This window comes from Leptonotus elevatus, chromosome 15, assembly GCF_054856555.1.
Source record: "Leptonotus elevatus isolate MCC_2025b chromosome 15, RoL_Lele_1.0, whole genome shotgun sequence".
Classification (NCBI taxonomy): domain Eukaryota; kingdom Metazoa; phylum Chordata; class Actinopteri; order Syngnathiformes; family Syngnathidae; genus Leptonotus; species Leptonotus elevatus.
The window spans coordinates 16,901,221-16,917,742 of record NC_141253.1 but is presented as its reverse complement, the minus strand read 5'-3'; the positions used below and the strand labels follow the sequence as shown (position 1 = coordinate 16,917,742).

At 41.6% G+C, this 16,522-nt stretch overlaps 22 non-coding genes across 22 annotated transcripts; all 22 read left to right on the top strand.

Annotated features, from left to right (window-relative positions):
• The first annotated feature begins 119 nt into the window (after positions 1 to 119).
• On the top strand, positions 120 to 192 carry trnak-cuu (transfer RNA lysine (anticodon CUU)). The gene has a single exon. It is a non-coding gene; the product is annotated as a tRNA-Lys (tRNA).
• Positions 193 to 581: 389 nt separating this feature from the next.
• trnak-cuu (transfer RNA lysine (anticodon CUU)) lies at positions 582 to 654 on the top strand. The gene has a single exon. It is a non-coding gene; the product is annotated as a tRNA-Lys (tRNA).
• A 389-nt stretch (positions 655 to 1,043) lies between these two features.
• Positions 1,044 to 1,116, top strand: trnak-cuu (transfer RNA lysine (anticodon CUU)). Its single transcript has one exon. It is a non-coding gene; the product is annotated as a tRNA-Lys (tRNA).
• Positions 1,117 to 2,306: 1,190 nt separating this feature from the next.
• Positions 2,307 to 2,379, top strand: trnak-cuu (transfer RNA lysine (anticodon CUU)). The gene has a single exon. It is a non-coding gene; the product is annotated as a tRNA-Lys (tRNA).
• A 402-nt stretch (positions 2,380 to 2,781) lies between these two features.
• Positions 2,782 to 2,854, top strand: trnak-cuu (transfer RNA lysine (anticodon CUU)). The gene has a single exon. It is a non-coding gene; the product is annotated as a tRNA-Lys (tRNA).
• Positions 2,855 to 3,878: 1,024 nt separating this feature from the next.
• On the top strand, positions 3,879 to 3,951 carry trnak-cuu (transfer RNA lysine (anticodon CUU)). The gene has a single exon. It is a non-coding gene; the product is annotated as a tRNA-Lys (tRNA).
• Positions 3,952 to 4,669: 718 nt separating this feature from the next.
• Positions 4,670 to 4,742, top strand: trnak-cuu (transfer RNA lysine (anticodon CUU)). The gene has a single exon. It is a non-coding gene; the product is annotated as a tRNA-Lys (tRNA).
• A 713-nt stretch (positions 4,743 to 5,455) lies between these two features.
• On the top strand, positions 5,456 to 5,528 carry trnak-cuu (transfer RNA lysine (anticodon CUU)). Its single transcript has one exon. It is a non-coding gene; the product is annotated as a tRNA-Lys (tRNA).
• A 713-nt stretch (positions 5,529 to 6,241) lies between these two features.
• On the top strand, positions 6,242 to 6,314 carry trnak-cuu (transfer RNA lysine (anticodon CUU)). The gene has a single exon. It is a non-coding gene; the product is annotated as a tRNA-Lys (tRNA).
• A 402-nt stretch (positions 6,315 to 6,716) lies between these two features.
• On the top strand, positions 6,717 to 6,789 carry trnak-cuu (transfer RNA lysine (anticodon CUU)). The gene has a single exon. It is a non-coding gene; the product is annotated as a tRNA-Lys (tRNA).
• A 713-nt stretch (positions 6,790 to 7,502) lies between these two features.
• Positions 7,503 to 7,575, top strand: trnak-cuu (transfer RNA lysine (anticodon CUU)). The gene has a single exon. It is a non-coding gene; the product is annotated as a tRNA-Lys (tRNA).
• Positions 7,576 to 7,965: 390 nt separating this feature from the next.
• Positions 7,966 to 8,038, top strand: trnak-cuu (transfer RNA lysine (anticodon CUU)). The gene has a single exon. It is a non-coding gene; the product is annotated as a tRNA-Lys (tRNA).
• Positions 8,039 to 8,424: 386 nt separating this feature from the next.
• trnak-cuu (transfer RNA lysine (anticodon CUU)) lies at positions 8,425 to 8,497 on the top strand. The gene has a single exon. It is a non-coding gene; the product is annotated as a tRNA-Lys (tRNA).
• A 716-nt stretch (positions 8,498 to 9,213) lies between these two features.
• trnak-cuu (transfer RNA lysine (anticodon CUU)) lies at positions 9,214 to 9,286 on the top strand. Its single transcript has one exon. It is a non-coding gene; the product is annotated as a tRNA-Lys (tRNA).
• Positions 9,287 to 10,000: 714 nt separating this feature from the next.
• trnak-cuu (transfer RNA lysine (anticodon CUU)) lies at positions 10,001 to 10,073 on the top strand. The gene has a single exon. It is a non-coding gene; the product is annotated as a tRNA-Lys (tRNA).
• Positions 10,074 to 10,950: 877 nt separating this feature from the next.
• On the top strand, positions 10,951 to 11,023 carry trnak-cuu (transfer RNA lysine (anticodon CUU)). The gene has a single exon. It is a non-coding gene; the product is annotated as a tRNA-Lys (tRNA).
• A 239-nt stretch (positions 11,024 to 11,262) lies between these two features.
• On the top strand, positions 11,263 to 11,335 carry trnak-cuu (transfer RNA lysine (anticodon CUU)). Its single transcript has one exon. It is a non-coding gene; the product is annotated as a tRNA-Lys (tRNA).
• A 702-nt stretch (positions 11,336 to 12,037) lies between these two features.
• trnak-cuu (transfer RNA lysine (anticodon CUU)) lies at positions 12,038 to 12,112 on the top strand. The gene has a single exon. It is a non-coding gene; the product is annotated as a tRNA-Lys (tRNA).
• A 714-nt stretch (positions 12,113 to 12,826) lies between these two features.
• On the top strand, positions 12,827 to 12,899 carry trnak-cuu (transfer RNA lysine (anticodon CUU)). Its single transcript has one exon. It is a non-coding gene; the product is annotated as a tRNA-Lys (tRNA).
• An 865-nt stretch (positions 12,900 to 13,764) lies between these two features.
• Positions 13,765 to 13,837, top strand: trnak-cuu (transfer RNA lysine (anticodon CUU)). Its single transcript has one exon. It is a non-coding gene; the product is annotated as a tRNA-Lys (tRNA).
• A 402-nt stretch (positions 13,838 to 14,239) lies between these two features.
• Positions 14,240 to 14,312, top strand: trnak-uuu (transfer RNA lysine (anticodon UUU)). Its single transcript has one exon. It is a non-coding gene; the product is annotated as a tRNA-Lys (tRNA).
• A 401-nt stretch (positions 14,313 to 14,713) lies between these two features.
• trnak-cuu (transfer RNA lysine (anticodon CUU)) lies at positions 14,714 to 14,786 on the top strand. Its single transcript has one exon. It is a non-coding gene; the product is annotated as a tRNA-Lys (tRNA).
• The last annotated feature ends 1,736 nt before the right edge of the window (positions 14,787 to 16,522 follow it).

The following is a 16,522-nucleotide window of genomic DNA, read 5'->3' as shown; positions in this document are numbered from 1 at the left end:
TCTTACTCTCAAATTCGTGTGTTCGAGTCCACTTTGGCTGGTAGTTCGTTTTGTCTTAAGTCTTAGAAGTATTCTACACTCCAAACCAGATTTAAAGACACAGTACTGAACAAGAAGATGCCTGGTTAGCTCAGTCGGTAGAGCATGAGACTCTTAATCTCAGGGTCGTGGGTTCGAGCCCCACATTGGGCGGCAGTTTGTTTTGTCTTGTTTTAGGCATATTCTAGACTCAAAACCAGATTTTAAATCATTGTACTGAACAAGTGCAATCCTGGTTAGCCCAGTCGTTAGTGCATGAGACTCTTAATCTCATGGTTGTGGGTTCAAGCCCCACATTGGACGGTTGTTTGTTTCATGTAAATTTTGTCTGTATTTAGGCCTATTCTCGACTCCATACTAGGTTTAAAGACACAGTACTGAACTAGTTAATGCCGTGTTAGCTCAGTTGGTAGAGAATGAGACTCTTACTCTCAAATTCGTGTGTTCGAGCCCACTTTGGCTGGTAGTTTGTTTTGTCTTAAGTCTTAGGTGTATTCTCCACTCCAAACCAGATTTAAAGACACAGTACTGAACAAGGAGATGCCCGGTTAGCTCAGTCGGTAGAGTATGAGACTCTTAATCTCAGGGTCGTGGGTTCGAGCCCCACATTGGGCGGCAGTTTATTTTGTCTTGTTTTAGGCATATTCTAGACTCAAAACCAGATTTTAAATCATTGTACTGAACAAGTGCAATCCTGGTTAGCTCAGTCGTTAGTGCATGAGACTCTTAATCTCATGGTTGTGGGTTCAAGCCCCACATTGGACGGTTGTTTGTTTCATGTAAATTTTGTCTGTATTTAGGCCTATTCTCGACTCCATACTAGGTTTAAAGACACAGTACTGAACTAGTTAATGCCGTGTTAGCTCAGTTGGTAGGGAATGAGACTCTTACTCTCAAATTCGTGTGTTCGAGCCCACTTTGGCTGGTAGTTTGTTTTGTCTTAAGTCTTAGGTGTATTCTCCACTCCAAACCAGATTTAAAGACACAGTACTGAACAAGGAGATGCCCGGTTAGCTCAGTCGGTAGAGCATGAGACTCTTAATCTCAGGGTCGTGGGTTCGAGCCCCACATTGGGCGGCAGTTTCTTTTGTGGGATGTTTTGTCTTGTTTTTGGCATATTCTAGACTCCAAACCAGATTTTAAATCATTGTACTGAACAAGTACAATCCTGGTTAGCTCAGTCGTTAGTGCATGAGCCTCTTTATCTCAGGGTCATGGGTTCAAGCCCCAAATTGGAAGATTGTTTGTTTCATGGAAAGTTTTGTCTGTATTTAGGCCTATTCTAGACTCCATTCCAGATTTAAAGACACAGTACTGGACCTAGTTAACGCACGGTTATCTCAGTTGGTAGAGCATGAGAGTCTTAATTTTTGGTTGTTTGTTCGAGCCCCACTTTGGAAGTTAGTTAGTTTTGTCTTAAGTCTTAGATGTATTCTACACTCCAAACCAGATTTAAAGACACAGTACTGAACAAGAAGACGGCCGGTTAGCTCAGTCGGTAGAGCATGAGACTCTTAATCTCAGGGTCGTGGGTTAGAGCCCCACATTGGGTGGCAGTTTGTTTTGTGAAATGTTTTGTCTTGTTTTAGGCATATTCTAGACTCCAAACCAGATTTTAAATCATTGTACTGAACAAGTACAATCCTGGTTAGCTCAGTCGCTTGAGCATGAGACTCTTTATCTCAGGGTCATGGGTTCAAGCCCAAAATTGGATGATCGTTTGTTTCATGGAACGTTGTGTCTGTACTTAGGCCGATTATAGACTCCATACCAGATTTAAAGACACAGTACTGGACTAGTTAACGCACAGTTATCTCAGTTGGTAGAGCATGAGAGTTTTAATTTTAGGTTGTTTTTTCGAGCCCCACTTTGGAAGGTAGTTTCTTTTGTCTTAAGTCTTAGGTGTATTCTAGACTCCAAACCAGATTTAAAGACACAGTACTGAACTAGCTGATACCCAGTTAGCTCAGTCAGTAGAGCATGGGACTCTAAATCTCAGGGTCGTGGGTTCAAGCCCCACATTGGACGGTTGTTTGTTTCATGTAAATTTTGTCTGTATTTAGGCCTATTCTCGACTCCATACTAGGTTTAAAGACACAGTACTGAACTAGTTAACGCCGTGTTAGCTCAGTTGGTAGAGCATGAGACTCTTAATCTCAAATTCGTGTGTTCGAGCCCACTTTGGCTGGTAGTTTGTTTTGTCTTAAGTCTTAGGTGTATTCTACACTCCAAACCAGATTTAAAGACACAGTACTGAACAAGAAGACGCCCGGTTAGCTCAGTCGGTAGAGCATGAGACTCTTAACCTCAGGGTCGTGGGTTCGAGCCCCACATTGGGCGGCAGTTTCTTTTGTGGGATGTTTTGTCTTGTTTTTGGCATATTCTAGACTCTAAACCAGATTTTAAATCATTGTACTGAACAAGTACAATCCTGGTCAGCTCAGTCGCTAGTGCATGAGACTCTTTATCTCAGGGTCATGGGTTCAAGCCCCAAATTGGATGATTGTTTGTTTCATGGAACGTTTTGTCTGTACTTAGGCCTATTCTAGACTCCATTCCAGATTTAAAGACACAGTACTGGACTAGTTAACGCACAATTATCTCAGTTGGTAGAGCATGAGAGTCTTAATTTTAGGTTGTTTTTTCGAGCCCCACTTTGGAAGGTAGTTTGTTTTGTCTTAAGTCTTAGATGTATTCTACACTCCAAACCAGATTTAAAGACACAGTACTGAACAAGAAGATGCCCGGTTAGCTCAGTCGGTAGAGCATGAGACTCTTAATCTCAGGGTCGTGGGTTTGAGCCCCACATTGGGCGGCAGTTTATTTTGTGGGATGTTTTTTCTTGTTTTAGGCATATTCTAGACTCCAAACCAGATTTAAATCATTGTACTGATCAAGTACAATCCTGGTTAGCTCAGTCGCTTGAGCATGAGACTTTTTATCTCAGGGTCATGGGTTCAAGCCCAAAATTGGATGATCGTTTGTTTCATGAAATGTTTTGTCTGTACTTAGGCCGATTATAGACTCCATACCAGATTTAAAGACACAGTACTGGACTAGTTACCGCACAATTATCTCAGTTGGTAGAGCATGAGAGTCTTAATTTTAGGTTGTTTTTTCGAGCCCCACTTTGGAAGGTAGTTTGTTTTGTCTTAAGTCTTAGAAGTATTCTACACTCCAAACCAGATTTAAAGACACAGTACTGAACAAGAAGATGCCTGGTTAGCTCAGTCGGTAGAGCATGAGACTCTTAATCTCAGGGTCGTGGGTTCAAGCCCAAAATTGGATGATCGTTTGTTTCATGGAAAGTTTTGTCTGTACTTAGGCCGATTATAGACTCCATACCAGATTTAAAGACACAGTACTGGACTAGTTAACGCACGGTTATCTCAGTTGGTAGAGCATGAGAGTCTTAATTTTAGGTTGTTTGTTCGAGCCCCACATTGGGCGGCAGTTTGTTTTGTCTTGTTTTAGGCATATTCTAGACTCCAAACCAGATTTTAAATCATTGTACTGAACAAGTACAATCCTGGTTAGCTCAGTCGCTTGAGCATGAGACTCTTAATCTCATGGTTGTGGGTTCAAGCCCCACATTGGACGGTTGTTTGTTTCATGTAAATTTTGTCTGTATTTAGGCCTATTCTCGACTCCATACTAGGTTTAAAGACACAGTACTGAACTAGTTAATGCCGTGTTAGCTCAGTTGGTAGAGCATGAGACTCTTAATCTCAAATTCGTGTGTTCGAGCCCATTTTGGCTGGTAGTTTGTTTTGTCTTAAGTCTTAGGTGTATTCTCCACTCCAAACCAGATTTAAAGACACAGTGCTGAACAAGGAGATGCCCGGTTAGCTCAGTCGGTAGAGCATGAGACTCTTAATCTCAGGGTCGTGGGTTCGAGCCCCACATTGGGCGGCAGTTTGTTTTGTGGGATGTTTTGTCTTGTTTTTGGCATATTCTAGACTCCAAACCAGATTTTAAATCATTGTACTGAACAAGTACAATCCTGGTTAGCTCAGTCGCTAGTGCATGAGACTCTTTATCTCAGGGGGTCATGGGTTCAAGCCCCAAATTGGAAGATTGTTTGTTTCATGGAACATTTTGTCTGTACTTAGGCCTATTCTAGACTCCATTCCAGATTTAAAGACACAGTACTGGACCTAGTTAACGCACGGTTATCTCAGTTGGTAGAGCATGAGAGTCTTAATTTTTGGTTGCTTGTTCGAGTCCCACTTTGGAAGTTAGTTTGTTTTGTCTTAAGTCTTAGGTGTATTCTAGACTCCAAACCAGATTTTAAATCATTATACTGTACAAGTACAATCCTGGTTAGCTCAGTCAGTCGAGCATGAGACTCTTAATCTCATGGTCGTGGGTTCAAGCCCCACATTGGACGGTCGTTTGTTTCATGTAAAGTTTTGTCTGTATTTAGGCCTATTCTAGACTCCATACTAGGTTTAAAGACACAGTACTGAACTAGTTAACGCCGTGTTAGCTCAGTTGGTAGAGAATGAGACTCTTACTCTCAAATTCGTGTGTTCGAGCCCACTTTGGCTGGTAGTTCGTTTTGTCTTAAGTCTTAGAAGTATTCTACACTCCAAACCAGATTTAAAGACACATTACTGAACAAGTAGATGCCCGGTTAGCTCAGTCGGTAGAGCATGAGACTCTTAATCTCAGGGTCGTGTGTTCGAGCCCCACATTGGGTGGCAGTTTGTTTTGTGGATGTTTTGTCTTGTTTTAGGCATATTCTAGACTCCAAACCAGATTTTAAATCATTGTACTGAACAAGTACAATCCTGGTTAGCTCAGTCGCTTGAGCATGAGATTCTTTATCTCAGGGTCATGGGTTCAAGCCCAAAATTGGATGATCGTTTGTTTCATGGAACGTTTTGTCTGTACTTAGGCCGATTATAGACTCCATACCAGATTTAAAGACACAGTACTGGACTAGTTAACGCACAGTTATCTCAGTTGGTAGAGCATGAGAGTTTTAATTTTAGGTTGTTTTTTCGAGCCCCACTTTGGAAGGTAGTTTCTTTTGTCTTAAGTCTTAGGTGTATTCTAGACTCCAAACCAGATTTAAAGACACAGTACTGAACTAGCTGATACCCAGTTAGCTCAGTCAGTTGAGCATGGGACTCTAAATCTCAGGGTCGTGGGTTCAAGCCCCACATTGGACGGTTGTTTGTTTCATGTAAATTTTGTCTGTATTTAGGCCTATTCTCGACTCCATACTAGGCTTAAAGACACAGTACTAAACTAGTTAACGCCGTGTTAGCTCAGTTGGTAGAGCATGAGACTCTTAATCTCAAATTCGTGTGTTCGAGCCCACTTTGGCTGGTAGTTTGTTTTGTCTTAAGTCTTAGGTGTATTCTACACTCCAAACCAGATTTAAATACACAGTACTGAACAAGAAGATGCCCGGTTAGCTCAGTCGGTAGAGCATGAGACTCTTAATCTCAGGGTTGTGGGTTCGAACCCCACATTGGGCGGCAGTTTGTTTTGTGGGATGTTTTGTCTTGTTTTAGGCATATTCTAGACTCCAAACCAGATTTAAATCATTGTACTGATCAAGTACAATCCTGGTTAGCTCAGTCGCTTGAGCATGAGACTCTTTATCTCAGGGTCATGGGTTCAAGCCCAAAATTGGATGATCGTTTGTTTCATGGAATGTTTTGTCTGTACTTAGGCCGATTATAGACTCCATACCAGATTTAAAGACACAGTACTGGATTAGTTAACGCACAATTATCTCAGTTGGTAGAGCATCAGAGTCTTAATTTTAGGTTGTTTTTTCGAGCCCCACTTTGGAAGGTAGTTTGTTTTGTCTTAAGTCTTAGGTGTATTCTAGACTCCAAACCAGATTTAAAGACACAGTACTGAACTAGCTGATACCCAGTTAGCTCAGTCAGTAGAGCATGGGACTCTTAATCTCGGGGTCGTGGGTTCAAGCCCCACATTGGACGGTTGTTTGTTTCATGTAAATTTTGTCTGTATTTAGGCCTATTCTCGACTCCATACTAGGTTTAAAGACACAGTACTGAACTAGTTAACGCCGTGTTAGCTCAGTTGGTAGAGCATGAGACTCTTAATCTCAAATTCGTGTGTTCGAGCCCACTTTGGCTGGTAGTTTGTTTTGTCTTAAGTCTTAGGTGTATTCTACACTCCAAACCAGATTTAAAGACACAGTACTGAACAAGAAGACGCCCGGTTAGCTCAGTCGGTAGAGCATGAGACTCTTAATCTCAGGGTCGTGGGTTCGAGCCCCACATTGGGCGGCAGTTTCTTTTGTGGGATGTTTTGTCTTGTTTTTGGCATATTCTAGACTCTAAACCAGATTTTAAATCATTGTACTGAACAAGTACAATCCTGGTCAGCTCAGTCGCTAGTGCATGAGACTCTTTATCTCAGGGTCATGGGTTCAAGCCCCAAATTGGATGATTGTTTGTTTCATGGAACGTTTTGTCTGTACTTAGGCCTATTCTAGACTCCATTCCAGATTTAAAGACACAGTACTGGACTAGTTAACGCACGGTTATCTCAGTTAGTAGAGCATGAGAGTCTTAATTTTTGGTTTTTTGTTCGAGCCCCACTTTGGAAGGTAGTTTGTTTTGTCTTAAGTCTTAGATGTATTCTACACTCCAAACCAGATTTAAAGACACAGTACTGAACAAGAAGATGCCCGGTTAGCTCAGTCGGTAGAGCATGAGACTCTTAATCTCAGGGTCGTGGGTTTGAGCCCCACATTGGGCGGCAGTTTGTTTTGTGGGATGTTTTTTCTTGTTTTAGGCATATTCTAGACTCCAAACCAGATTTAAATCATTGTACTGATCAAGTACAATCCTGGTTAGCTCAGTCGCTTGAGCATGAGACTTTTTATCTCAGGGTCATGGGTTCAAGCCCAAAATTGGATGATCGTTTGTTTCATGAAACGTTTTGTCTGTACTTAGGCCGATTATAGACTCCATACCAGATTTAAAGACACAGTACTGGACTAGTTAACGCACAATTATCTCAGTTGGTAGAGCATGAGAGTCTTAATTTTAGGTTGTTTTTTCGAGCCCCACTTTGGAAGGTAGTTTGTTTTGTCTTAAGTCTTAGGTGTATTCTAGACTCCAAACCAGATTTAAAGACACAGTACTGAACTAGCTGATACCCAGTTAGCTCAGTCAGTAGAGCATGGGACTCTTAATATCAGGGTCGTGGGTTCAAGCCCCACATTGGACGGTTGTTTGTTTCATGTAAATTTTGTCTGTATTTAGGCCTATTCTCGACTCCATACTAGGTTTAAAGACACAGTACTGAACTAGTTAACACCGTGTTAGCTCAGTTGGTAGAGAATGAGACTCTTACTCTCAAATTCGTGTGTTCGAGTCCACTTTGGCTGGTAAGTTGTTTTGTCTTAAGTCTTAGAAGTATTCTACACTCCAAACCAGATTTAAAGACACAGTACTGAACAAGAAGATGCCTGGTTAGCTCAGTCGGTAGAGCATGAGACTCTTAATCTCAGGGTCGTGGGTTCGAGCCCCACATTGGGCGGCAGTTTGTTTTGTCTTGTTTTAGGCATATTCTAGACTCCAAACCAGATTTTAAATCATTGTACTGAACAAGTACAATCCTGGTTAGCTCAGTCGCTTGAGCATGAGACTCTTTATCTCAGGGTCATGGGTTCAAGCCCAAAATTGGATGATCGTTTGTTTCATGGAAAGTTTTGTCTGTACTTAGGCCGATTATAGACTCCATACCAGATTTAAAGACACAGTACTGGACTAGTTAACGCACGGTTATCTCAGTTGGTAGAGCATGAGAGTCTTAATTTTAGGTTGTTTGTTCGAGCCCCACTTTGGAAGGTAGTTTGTTTTGTCTTAAGTCTTAGATGTATTCTACACTCCAAACCAGATTTAAAGACACAGTACTGAACAAGAAGACGCCCGGTTAGCTCAGTCGGTAGAGCATGAGACTCTTAATCTCAGGGTCGTGTGTTCGAGCCCCACATTGGGCGGCAGGTTGTTTTGTGTGATGTTTTGTCTTGTTTTAGGCATATTCTAGACTCAAAACCAGATTTTAAATCATTGTACTGAACAAGTACAGTCGTTAGTGCATGAGACTCTTAATCTCATGGTTGTGGGTTCAAGCCCCACATTGGACGGTTTTTTGTTTCATGTAAATTTTGTCTGTATTTAGGCCTATTCTCGACTCCATACTAGGTTTAAAGACACAGTACTGAACTAGTTAATGCCGTGTTAGCTCAGTTGGTAGAGCATGAGACTCTTAATCTCAAATTCGTGTGTTCGAGCCCACTTTGGCTGGTAGTTTGTTTTGTCTTAAGTCTTAGGTGTATTCTCCACTCCAAACCAGATTTAAAGACACAGTGCTGAACAAGGAGATGCCCGGTTAGCTCAGTCGGTAGAGCATGAGACTCTTAATCTCAGGGTCGTGGGTTCGAGCCCCACATTGGGCGGCAGTTTGTTTTGTGGGATGTTTTGTCTTGTTTTTGGCATATTCTAGACTCCAAACCAGATTTTAAATCATTGTACTGAACAAGTACAATCCTGGTTAGCTCAGTCGCTAGTGCATGAGACTCTTTATCTCAGGGTCATGGGTTCAAGCCCCAAATTGGAAGATTGTTTGTTTCATGGAACATTTTGTCTGTACTTAAGCCTATTCTAGACTCCATTCCAGATTTAAAGACACAGTACTGGACCTAGTTAACGCACGGTTATCTCAGTTGGTAGAGCATGAGAGTCTTAATTTTTGGTTGCTTGTTCGAGTCCCACTTTGGAAGTTAGTTTGTTTTGTCTTAAGTCTTAGGTGTATTCTAGACTCCAAACCAGATTTTAAATCATTATACTGTACAAGTACAATCCTGGTTAGCTCAGTCAGTCGAGCATGAGACTCTTAATCTCATGGTCGTGGGTTCAAGCCCCACATTGGACGGTCGTTTGTTTCATGTAAAGTTTTGTCTGTATTTAGGCCTATTCTAGACTCCATACTAGGTTTAAAGACACAGTACTGAACTAGTTAACGCCGTGTTAGCTCAGTTGGTAGAGAATGAGACTCTTACTCTCAAATTCGCGTGTTCGAGCCCACTTTGGCTGGTAGTTTGTTTTGTCTTAAGTCTTAGAAGTATTCTACACTCCAAACCAGATTTAAAGACACATTACTGAACAAGTAGATGCCCGGTTAGCTCAGTCGGTAGAGCATGAGACTCTTAATCTCAGGGTCGTGTGTTCGAGCCCCACATTGGGTGGCAGTTTGTTTTGTGGGATGTTTTGTCTTGTTTTAGGCATATTCTAGACTCCAAACCAGATTTTAAATCATTGTACTGAACAAGTACAATCCTGGTTAGCTCAGTCGCTTGAGCATGAGACTCTTTATCTCAGGGTCATGGGTTCAAGCCCAAAATTGGATGATCGTTTGTTTCATGGAACGTTTTGTCTGTACTTAGGCCGATTATAGACTCCATACCAGATTTAAAGACACAGTACTGGAATAGTTAACGCACAGTTATCTCAGTTGGTAGAGCATGAGAGTTTTAATTTTAGGTTGTTTTTTCGAGCCCCACTTTGGAAGGTAGTTTCTTTTGTCTTAAGTCTTAGGTGTATTCTAGACTCCAAACCAGATTTAAAGACACAGTACTGAACTAGCTGATACCCAGTTAGCTCAGTCAGTTGAGCATGGGACTCTAAATCTCAGGGTCGTGGGTTCAAGCCCCACATTGGACGGTTGTTTGTTTCATGTAAATTTTGTCTGTATTTAGGCCTATTCTCGACTCCATACTAGGTTTAAAGACACAGTACTGAACTAGTTAATGCCGTGTTAGCTCAGTTGGTAGAGAATGAGACTCTTACTCTCAAATTCGTGTGTTCGAGCCCACTTTGGCTGGTAGTTTGTTTTGTCTTAAGTCTTAGGTGTATTCTCCACTCCAAACCAGATTTAAAGACACAGTACTGAACAAGGAGATGCCCGGTTAGCTCAGTCGGTAGAGCATGAGACTCTTAATCTCAGGGTCGTGGGTTCGAGCCCCACATTGGGCGGCAGTTTCTTTTGTGGGATGTTTTGTCTTGTTTTTGGCATATTCTAGACTCCAAACCAGATTTTAAATCATTGTACTGAACAAGTACAATCCTGGTTAGCTCAGTCGTTAGTGCATGAGACTCTTTATCTCAGGGTCATGGGTTCAAGCCCCAAATTGGAAGATTGTTTGTTTCATGGAAAGTTTTGTCTGTACTTAGGCCTATTCTAGACTCCATTCCAGATTTAAAGACACAGTACTGGACCTAGTTAACGCACGGTTATCTCAGTTGGTAGAGCATGAGAGTCTTAATTTTTGGTTGTTTGTTCGAGCCCCACTTTGGAAGTTAGTTTGTTTTGTCTTAAGTCTTAGATGTATTCTACACTCCAAACCAGATTTAAAGACACAGTACTGAACAAGAAGACGGCCGGTTAGCTCAGTAGGTAGAGCATGAGACTCTTAATCTCAGGGTCGTGTGTTCGAGCCCCACATTGGGCGGCAGTTTGTTTTGTGTGATGTTTTGTCTTGTTTTAGGCATATTCTAGACTCAAAACCAGATTTTAAATCATTGTACTGAACAAGTACAATCCTGGTTAGCTCAGTCGTTAGTGCATGAGACTCTTAATCTCATGGTTGTGGGTTCAAGCCCCACATTGGACGGTTGCTTGTTTCATGTAAATTTTGTCTGTAATTAGGCCTATTCTCGACTCCATACTAGGTTTAAAGACACAGTACTAAACTAGTTAACGCCGTGTTAGCTCAGTTGGTAGAGCATGAGACTCTTAATCTCAAATTCGTGTGTTCAAGCCCACTTTGGCTGGTAGTTTGTTTTGTCTTAAGTCTTAGGTGTATTCTCCACTCCAAACCAGATTTAAAGACACAGTCCTGAACAAGAAGACGCCCGGTTAGCTCAGTAGGTAGAGCATGAGACTCTTAATCTCAGGGTCGTGGGTTCAAGCCCCACATTGGACGGTTGTTTGTTTCATGTAAATTTTGTCTGTATTTAGGCCTATTCTCGACTCCATACAAGGTTTAAAGACACAGTACTGAACTAGTTAACACCGTGTTAGCTCAGTTGGTAGAGAATGAGACTCTTACTCTCAAATTCGTGTGTTCGAGTCCACTTTGGCTGGTAGTTCGTTTTGTCTTAAGTCTTAGAAGTATTCTACACTCCAAACCAGATTTAAAGACACAGTACTGAACAAGAAGATGCCTGGTTAGCTCAGTCGGTAGAGCATGAGACTCTTAATCTCAGGGTCGTGGGTTCGAGCCCCACATTGGGCGGCAGTTTGTTTTGTCTTGTTTTAGGCATATTCTAGACTCAAAACCAGATTTTAAATCATTGTACTGAACAAGTACAATCCTGGTTAGCTCAGTCGCTTGAGCATGAGACTCTTTATCTCAGGGTCATGGGTTCAAGCCCAAAATTGGATGATCGTTTGTTTCATGGAACGTTTTGTCTGTACTTAGGCCGATTATAGACTCCATACCAGATTTAAAGACACAGTACTGGACTAGTTAACGCACAGTTATCTCAGTTGGTAGAGCATGAGAGTTTTAATTTTAGGTAGTTTTTTCGAGCCCCACTTTGGAAGGTAGTTTCTTTTGTCTTAAGTCTTAGGTGTATTCTAGACTCCAAACCAGATTTAAAGACACAGTACTGAACTAGCTGATACCCAGTTAACTCAGTCAGTAGAGCATGGGACTCTAAATCTCAGGGTCGTGGGTTTAAGCCCCACATTGGACGGTTGTTTGTTTCATGTAAATTTTGTCTGTATTTAGGCCTATTCTCGACTCCATACTAGGTTTAAAGACACAGTACTGAACTAGTTAACGCCGTGTTAGCTCAGTTGGTAGAGCATGAGACTCTTAATCTCAAATTCGTGTGTTCGAGCCCACTTTGGCTGGTAGTTTGTTTTGTCTTAAGTCTCAGGTGTATTCTACACTCCAAACCAGATTTAATGACACAGTACTGAACAAGAAGACGCCCGGTTAGCTCAGTCGGTAGAGCATGAGACTCTTAATCTCAGGGTTGTGGGTTTTCGAGCCCCACATTGGGCGGCAGTTTCTTTTGTGGGATGTTTTGTCTTGTTTTTGGCATATTCTAGACTCTAAACCAGATTTTAAATCATTGTACTGAACAAGTATAATCCTGGTCAGCTCAGTCGCTAGTGCATGAGACTCTTTATCTCAGGGTCATGGGTTCAAGCCCCAAATTGGATGATTGTTTGTTTCATGGAACATTTTGTCTGTACTTAGGCCTATTCTAGACTCCATTCCAGATTTAAAGACACAGTACTGGACTAGTTAACGCACAATTATCTCAGTTGGTAGAGCATGAGAGTCTTAATTTTAGGTTGTTTTTTCGAGCCCCACTTTGGAAGGTAGTTTGTTTTGTCTTAAGTTTTAGGTGTATTCTAGACTCCAAACCAGATTTAAAGACACAGTACTGAACTAGCTGATACCCAGTTAGCTCAGTCAGTAGAGCATGGGACTCTTAATCTCAGGGTCGTGGGTTCAAGCCCCACATTGGACGGTTGTTTGTTTCATGTAAAATTTGTCTGTATTTAGGCCTATTCTCGACTCCATACAAGGTTTAAAGACACAGTACTGAACTAGTTAACACCGTGTTAGCTCAGTTGGTAGAGAATGAGACTCTTACTCTCAAATTCGTGTGTTCGAGTCTACTTTGGCTGGTAGTTCGTTTTGTCTTAAGTCTTAGAAGTATTCTACACTCCAAACCAGATTTAAAGACACAGTACTGAACAAGAAGATGCCTGGTTAGCTCAGTCGGTAGAGCATGAGACTCTTAATCTCAGGGTCGTGGGTTCGAGCCCCACATTGGGCGGCAGTTTGTTTTGTCTTTTTTTAGGCATATTCTAGACTCAAAACCAGATTTTAAATCATTGTACTGAACAAGTACAATCCTGGTTAGCTCAGTCGCTAGTGCATGAGACTCTTTATCTCAGGGTCATGGGTTCAAGCCCCAAATTGGAAGATTGTTTGTTTCATGGAACGTTTTGTCTGTACTTAGGCCTATTCTAGACTCCATTCCAGATTTAAAGACACAGTACTGGACCTAGTTAACGCACGGTTATCTCAGTTGGTAGAGCATGAGAGTCTTAATTTTTGGTTGTTTGTTCGAGCCCCACTTTGGAAGTTAGTTTGTTTTGTCTTAAGTCTTAGATGTATTCTACACTCCAAACCAGATTTAAAGACACAGTACTGAACAAGAAGACGACCGGTTAGCTCAGTCGGTAGAGCATGAGACTCTTAATCTCAGGGTCGTGTGTTCGAGCCCCACATTGGGCGGCAATTTGTTTTGTGTGATGTTTTGTCTTGTTTTAGGCATATTCTAGACTCAAAACCAGATTTTAAATCATTGTACTGAACAAGTACAATCCTGGTTAGCTCAGTCGTTAGTGCATGAGACTCTTAATCTCATGGTTGTGGGTTCAAGCCCCACATTGGACGGTTGTTTGTTTCATGTAAATTTTGTCTGTATTTAGGCCTATTCTCGACTCCATACTAGGTTTAAAGACACAGTACTGAACTAGTTAATGCCGTGTTAGCTCAGTTGGTAGAGAATGAGACTCTTACTCTCAAATTCGTGTGTTTGAGCCCACTTTGGCTGGTAGTTTGTTTTGTCTTAAGTCTTAGGTGTATTCTCGACTCCAAACCAGATTTAAAGACACAGTACTGAACAAGGAGATGCCCGGTTAGCTCAGTCGGTAGAGCATGAGACTCTTAATCTCAGGGTCGTGGGTTTGAGCCCCACATTGGGCGGCAGTTTGTTTTGTGGGATGTTTTGTCTTGTTTTTGGCATATTCTAGACTCCAAACCAGATTTAAAATCATTGTACTGAACCAGTACAATCCTGGTTAGCTCAGTCAGTAGAGCGTGAGACTCTTAATCTCATTGTCGTGGATTCAAGCCCCACATTGGACGGTCGTTTGTTTCATGTAAAGTTTTGTCTGTATTTAGGCCTATTCTAGACTCCATACTAGGTTTAAAGACACAGTATTGAACTAGTTAACTCCGTGTTAGCTCAGTTGGTAGAGCATGAGACTCTTAATCTCAAATTCGTGTGTTCGAGCCCACTTTGGCTGGTAGTTTGTTTTGTCTAAAATCTTAGGTGTATTCTAAACTCCAAACCAGATTTAAAGACACAGTACTGAACAAGAAGACGCCCGGTTAGCTCAGTCGGTAGAGCATGAGACCTTTAATCTCAGGGTCGTGTGTTCGAGCCCCACATTGGGCGGCAGTTTGTTTTGTGGGATGTTTTGTCTTGTTTTAGGCATATTCTAGACTCAAAACCAGATTTTAAATCATTGTACTGAACAAGTACAATCCTGGTTAGCTCAGTCGTTAGTGCATGAGACTCTTAATCTCAGGGTTGTGGGTTCAAGCCCCACATTGGACGGTTGTTTGTTTCATGTAAATTTTGTCTGTATTTAGGCCTATTCTCGACTCCATACTAGGTTTAAAGACACAGTACTGAACTAGTTAACGCCGTGTTAGCTCAGTTGGTAGAGCATGAGACTCTTAATCTCAAATTCGTGTGTTCGAGCCCACTTTGGCTGGTAGTTTGTTTTGTCTTAAATCTTAGGTGTATTCTCCACTCCAAACCAGATTTAAAGACACAGTACTGAACAAGAAGACGCCCGGTTAGCTCAGTCGGTAGAGCATGAGACTCTTAATCTCAGGGTCGTGGGTTCGAGCCCCACCTTGGGCGGCAGTTTCTTTTGTGGGATGTTTTGTCTTGTTTTTGGCATATTCTAGACTCTAAACCAGATTTTAAATCATTGTACTGAACAAGTACAATCCTGGTTAGCTCAGTCGCTAGTGCATGAGACTCTTTATCTCAGGGTCATGGGTTCAAGCCCCAAATTGGATGATTGTTTGTTTCATGGAACGTTTTGTCTGTACTTAGGCCTATTCTAGACTCCATTCCAGATTTAAAGACACAGTACTGAACTAGTTAACGCACGGTTATCTCAGTTAGTAGAGCATGAGAGTCTTAATTTTTGGTTGTTTGTTCGAGCCCCACTTTGGAAGGTAGTTTGTTTTGTCTTAAGTCTTAGATGTATTCTACACTCCAAACCAGATTTAAAGACACAGTACTGAATAAGAAGACCCCAGGTTAGCTCAGTCGGTAGAGCATGAGACTCTTAATGTCAGGGTCGTGTGTTCGAGCCCCACATTGGGCGGCAGTTTGTTTTGTGGGATGTTTTGTCTTGTTTTAGGCATATTCTAGACTCAAAACCAGATTTTAAATCATTGTACTGAACAAGTAGAATCCTGGTTAGCTCAGTCGTTAGTGCATGAGACTCTTTATCTCAGGGTCATGGGTTAAAGCCCCAAATTGGATGATCGTTTGTTTCATGGAACGTTTTGTCTGTACTTAGGCCTATTCTAGACTCCATTCCAGATTTAAAGACACAGTACTGGACTAGTTAACGCACGGTTATCTCATTTGGTAGAGCATGAGAGTCTTAATTTTTGGTTGTTTGTTCGAGCCCCACTTTGGAAGGTAGTTTGTTAAAGACACAGTACTGAACTAATTGGTACCCAGTTAGCTCAGTCAGTAGAGCATGAGACTCTTAATCATAGGGCCGTGGGGTCAAGCCCCACATTGGACGGTTGTTTGTTTCATGTAAAATTTTGTCTGTTTAGGCCTATTCTAGACTCCATACTAGGTTTAAAGACACAGTACTGAAGTAGTTAACGCCCTGTTAGCTCAGTTGGTAGAGAATGAGACTCTCAGTCTCAGGTTCGTGTGTTCGAGCCCTGCTTTAGAAGGTAGTTTGTTTTGTCTTGAGTCTTGTGTATTCTAGACTCCAAACCAGATTTAAAGACACAGTACTGAATTAGCTGATACCCAGTTAGCTCTGTCAGTAGAGCATGGGACTCTTAATCTTATGGTCGTGGTTTCGAGCCCAACATTGGGCGGCAGTTTGTTTTGTGGGATGTTTTGTCTTTTTTTAGGCATATTCTCGACTCCAAACCAGATTTTAAATCATTGTACTGCACAAGTACAATCCTGGTTAGCTCCGTCGGTAGAGCATGAGACTCTTAATCTCAGGGTTGTGGGTTCGAGCCCCACATTGGGTGGTGGTTTTTTTAATGGGATGTTTTGTCTTGTTTTAGGTGTATTCTTGATTCCACACCAGATTTAAAATCATTGTACTGTACAAGTACAATCCTGGTTAGCTCAGTCAGTAGAGCGTGAGACTCTTAATCTCATTGTCGTGGGTTCAAGCCCCACATTGGACGGTTGTTTGTTTCATGTAAAGTTTTGTCTGTATTTAGGCCTATTCTAGACTCCATACTAGGTTTAAAGACACAGTATTGAACTAGTTAACTCCGTGTTAGCTCAGTTGGTAGAGCATGAGACTCTTAATCTCAAATTCGTGTGTTCGAGCCCACTTTGGCTGGTAGTTTGTTTTGTCTAAAATCTTAGGTGTATTC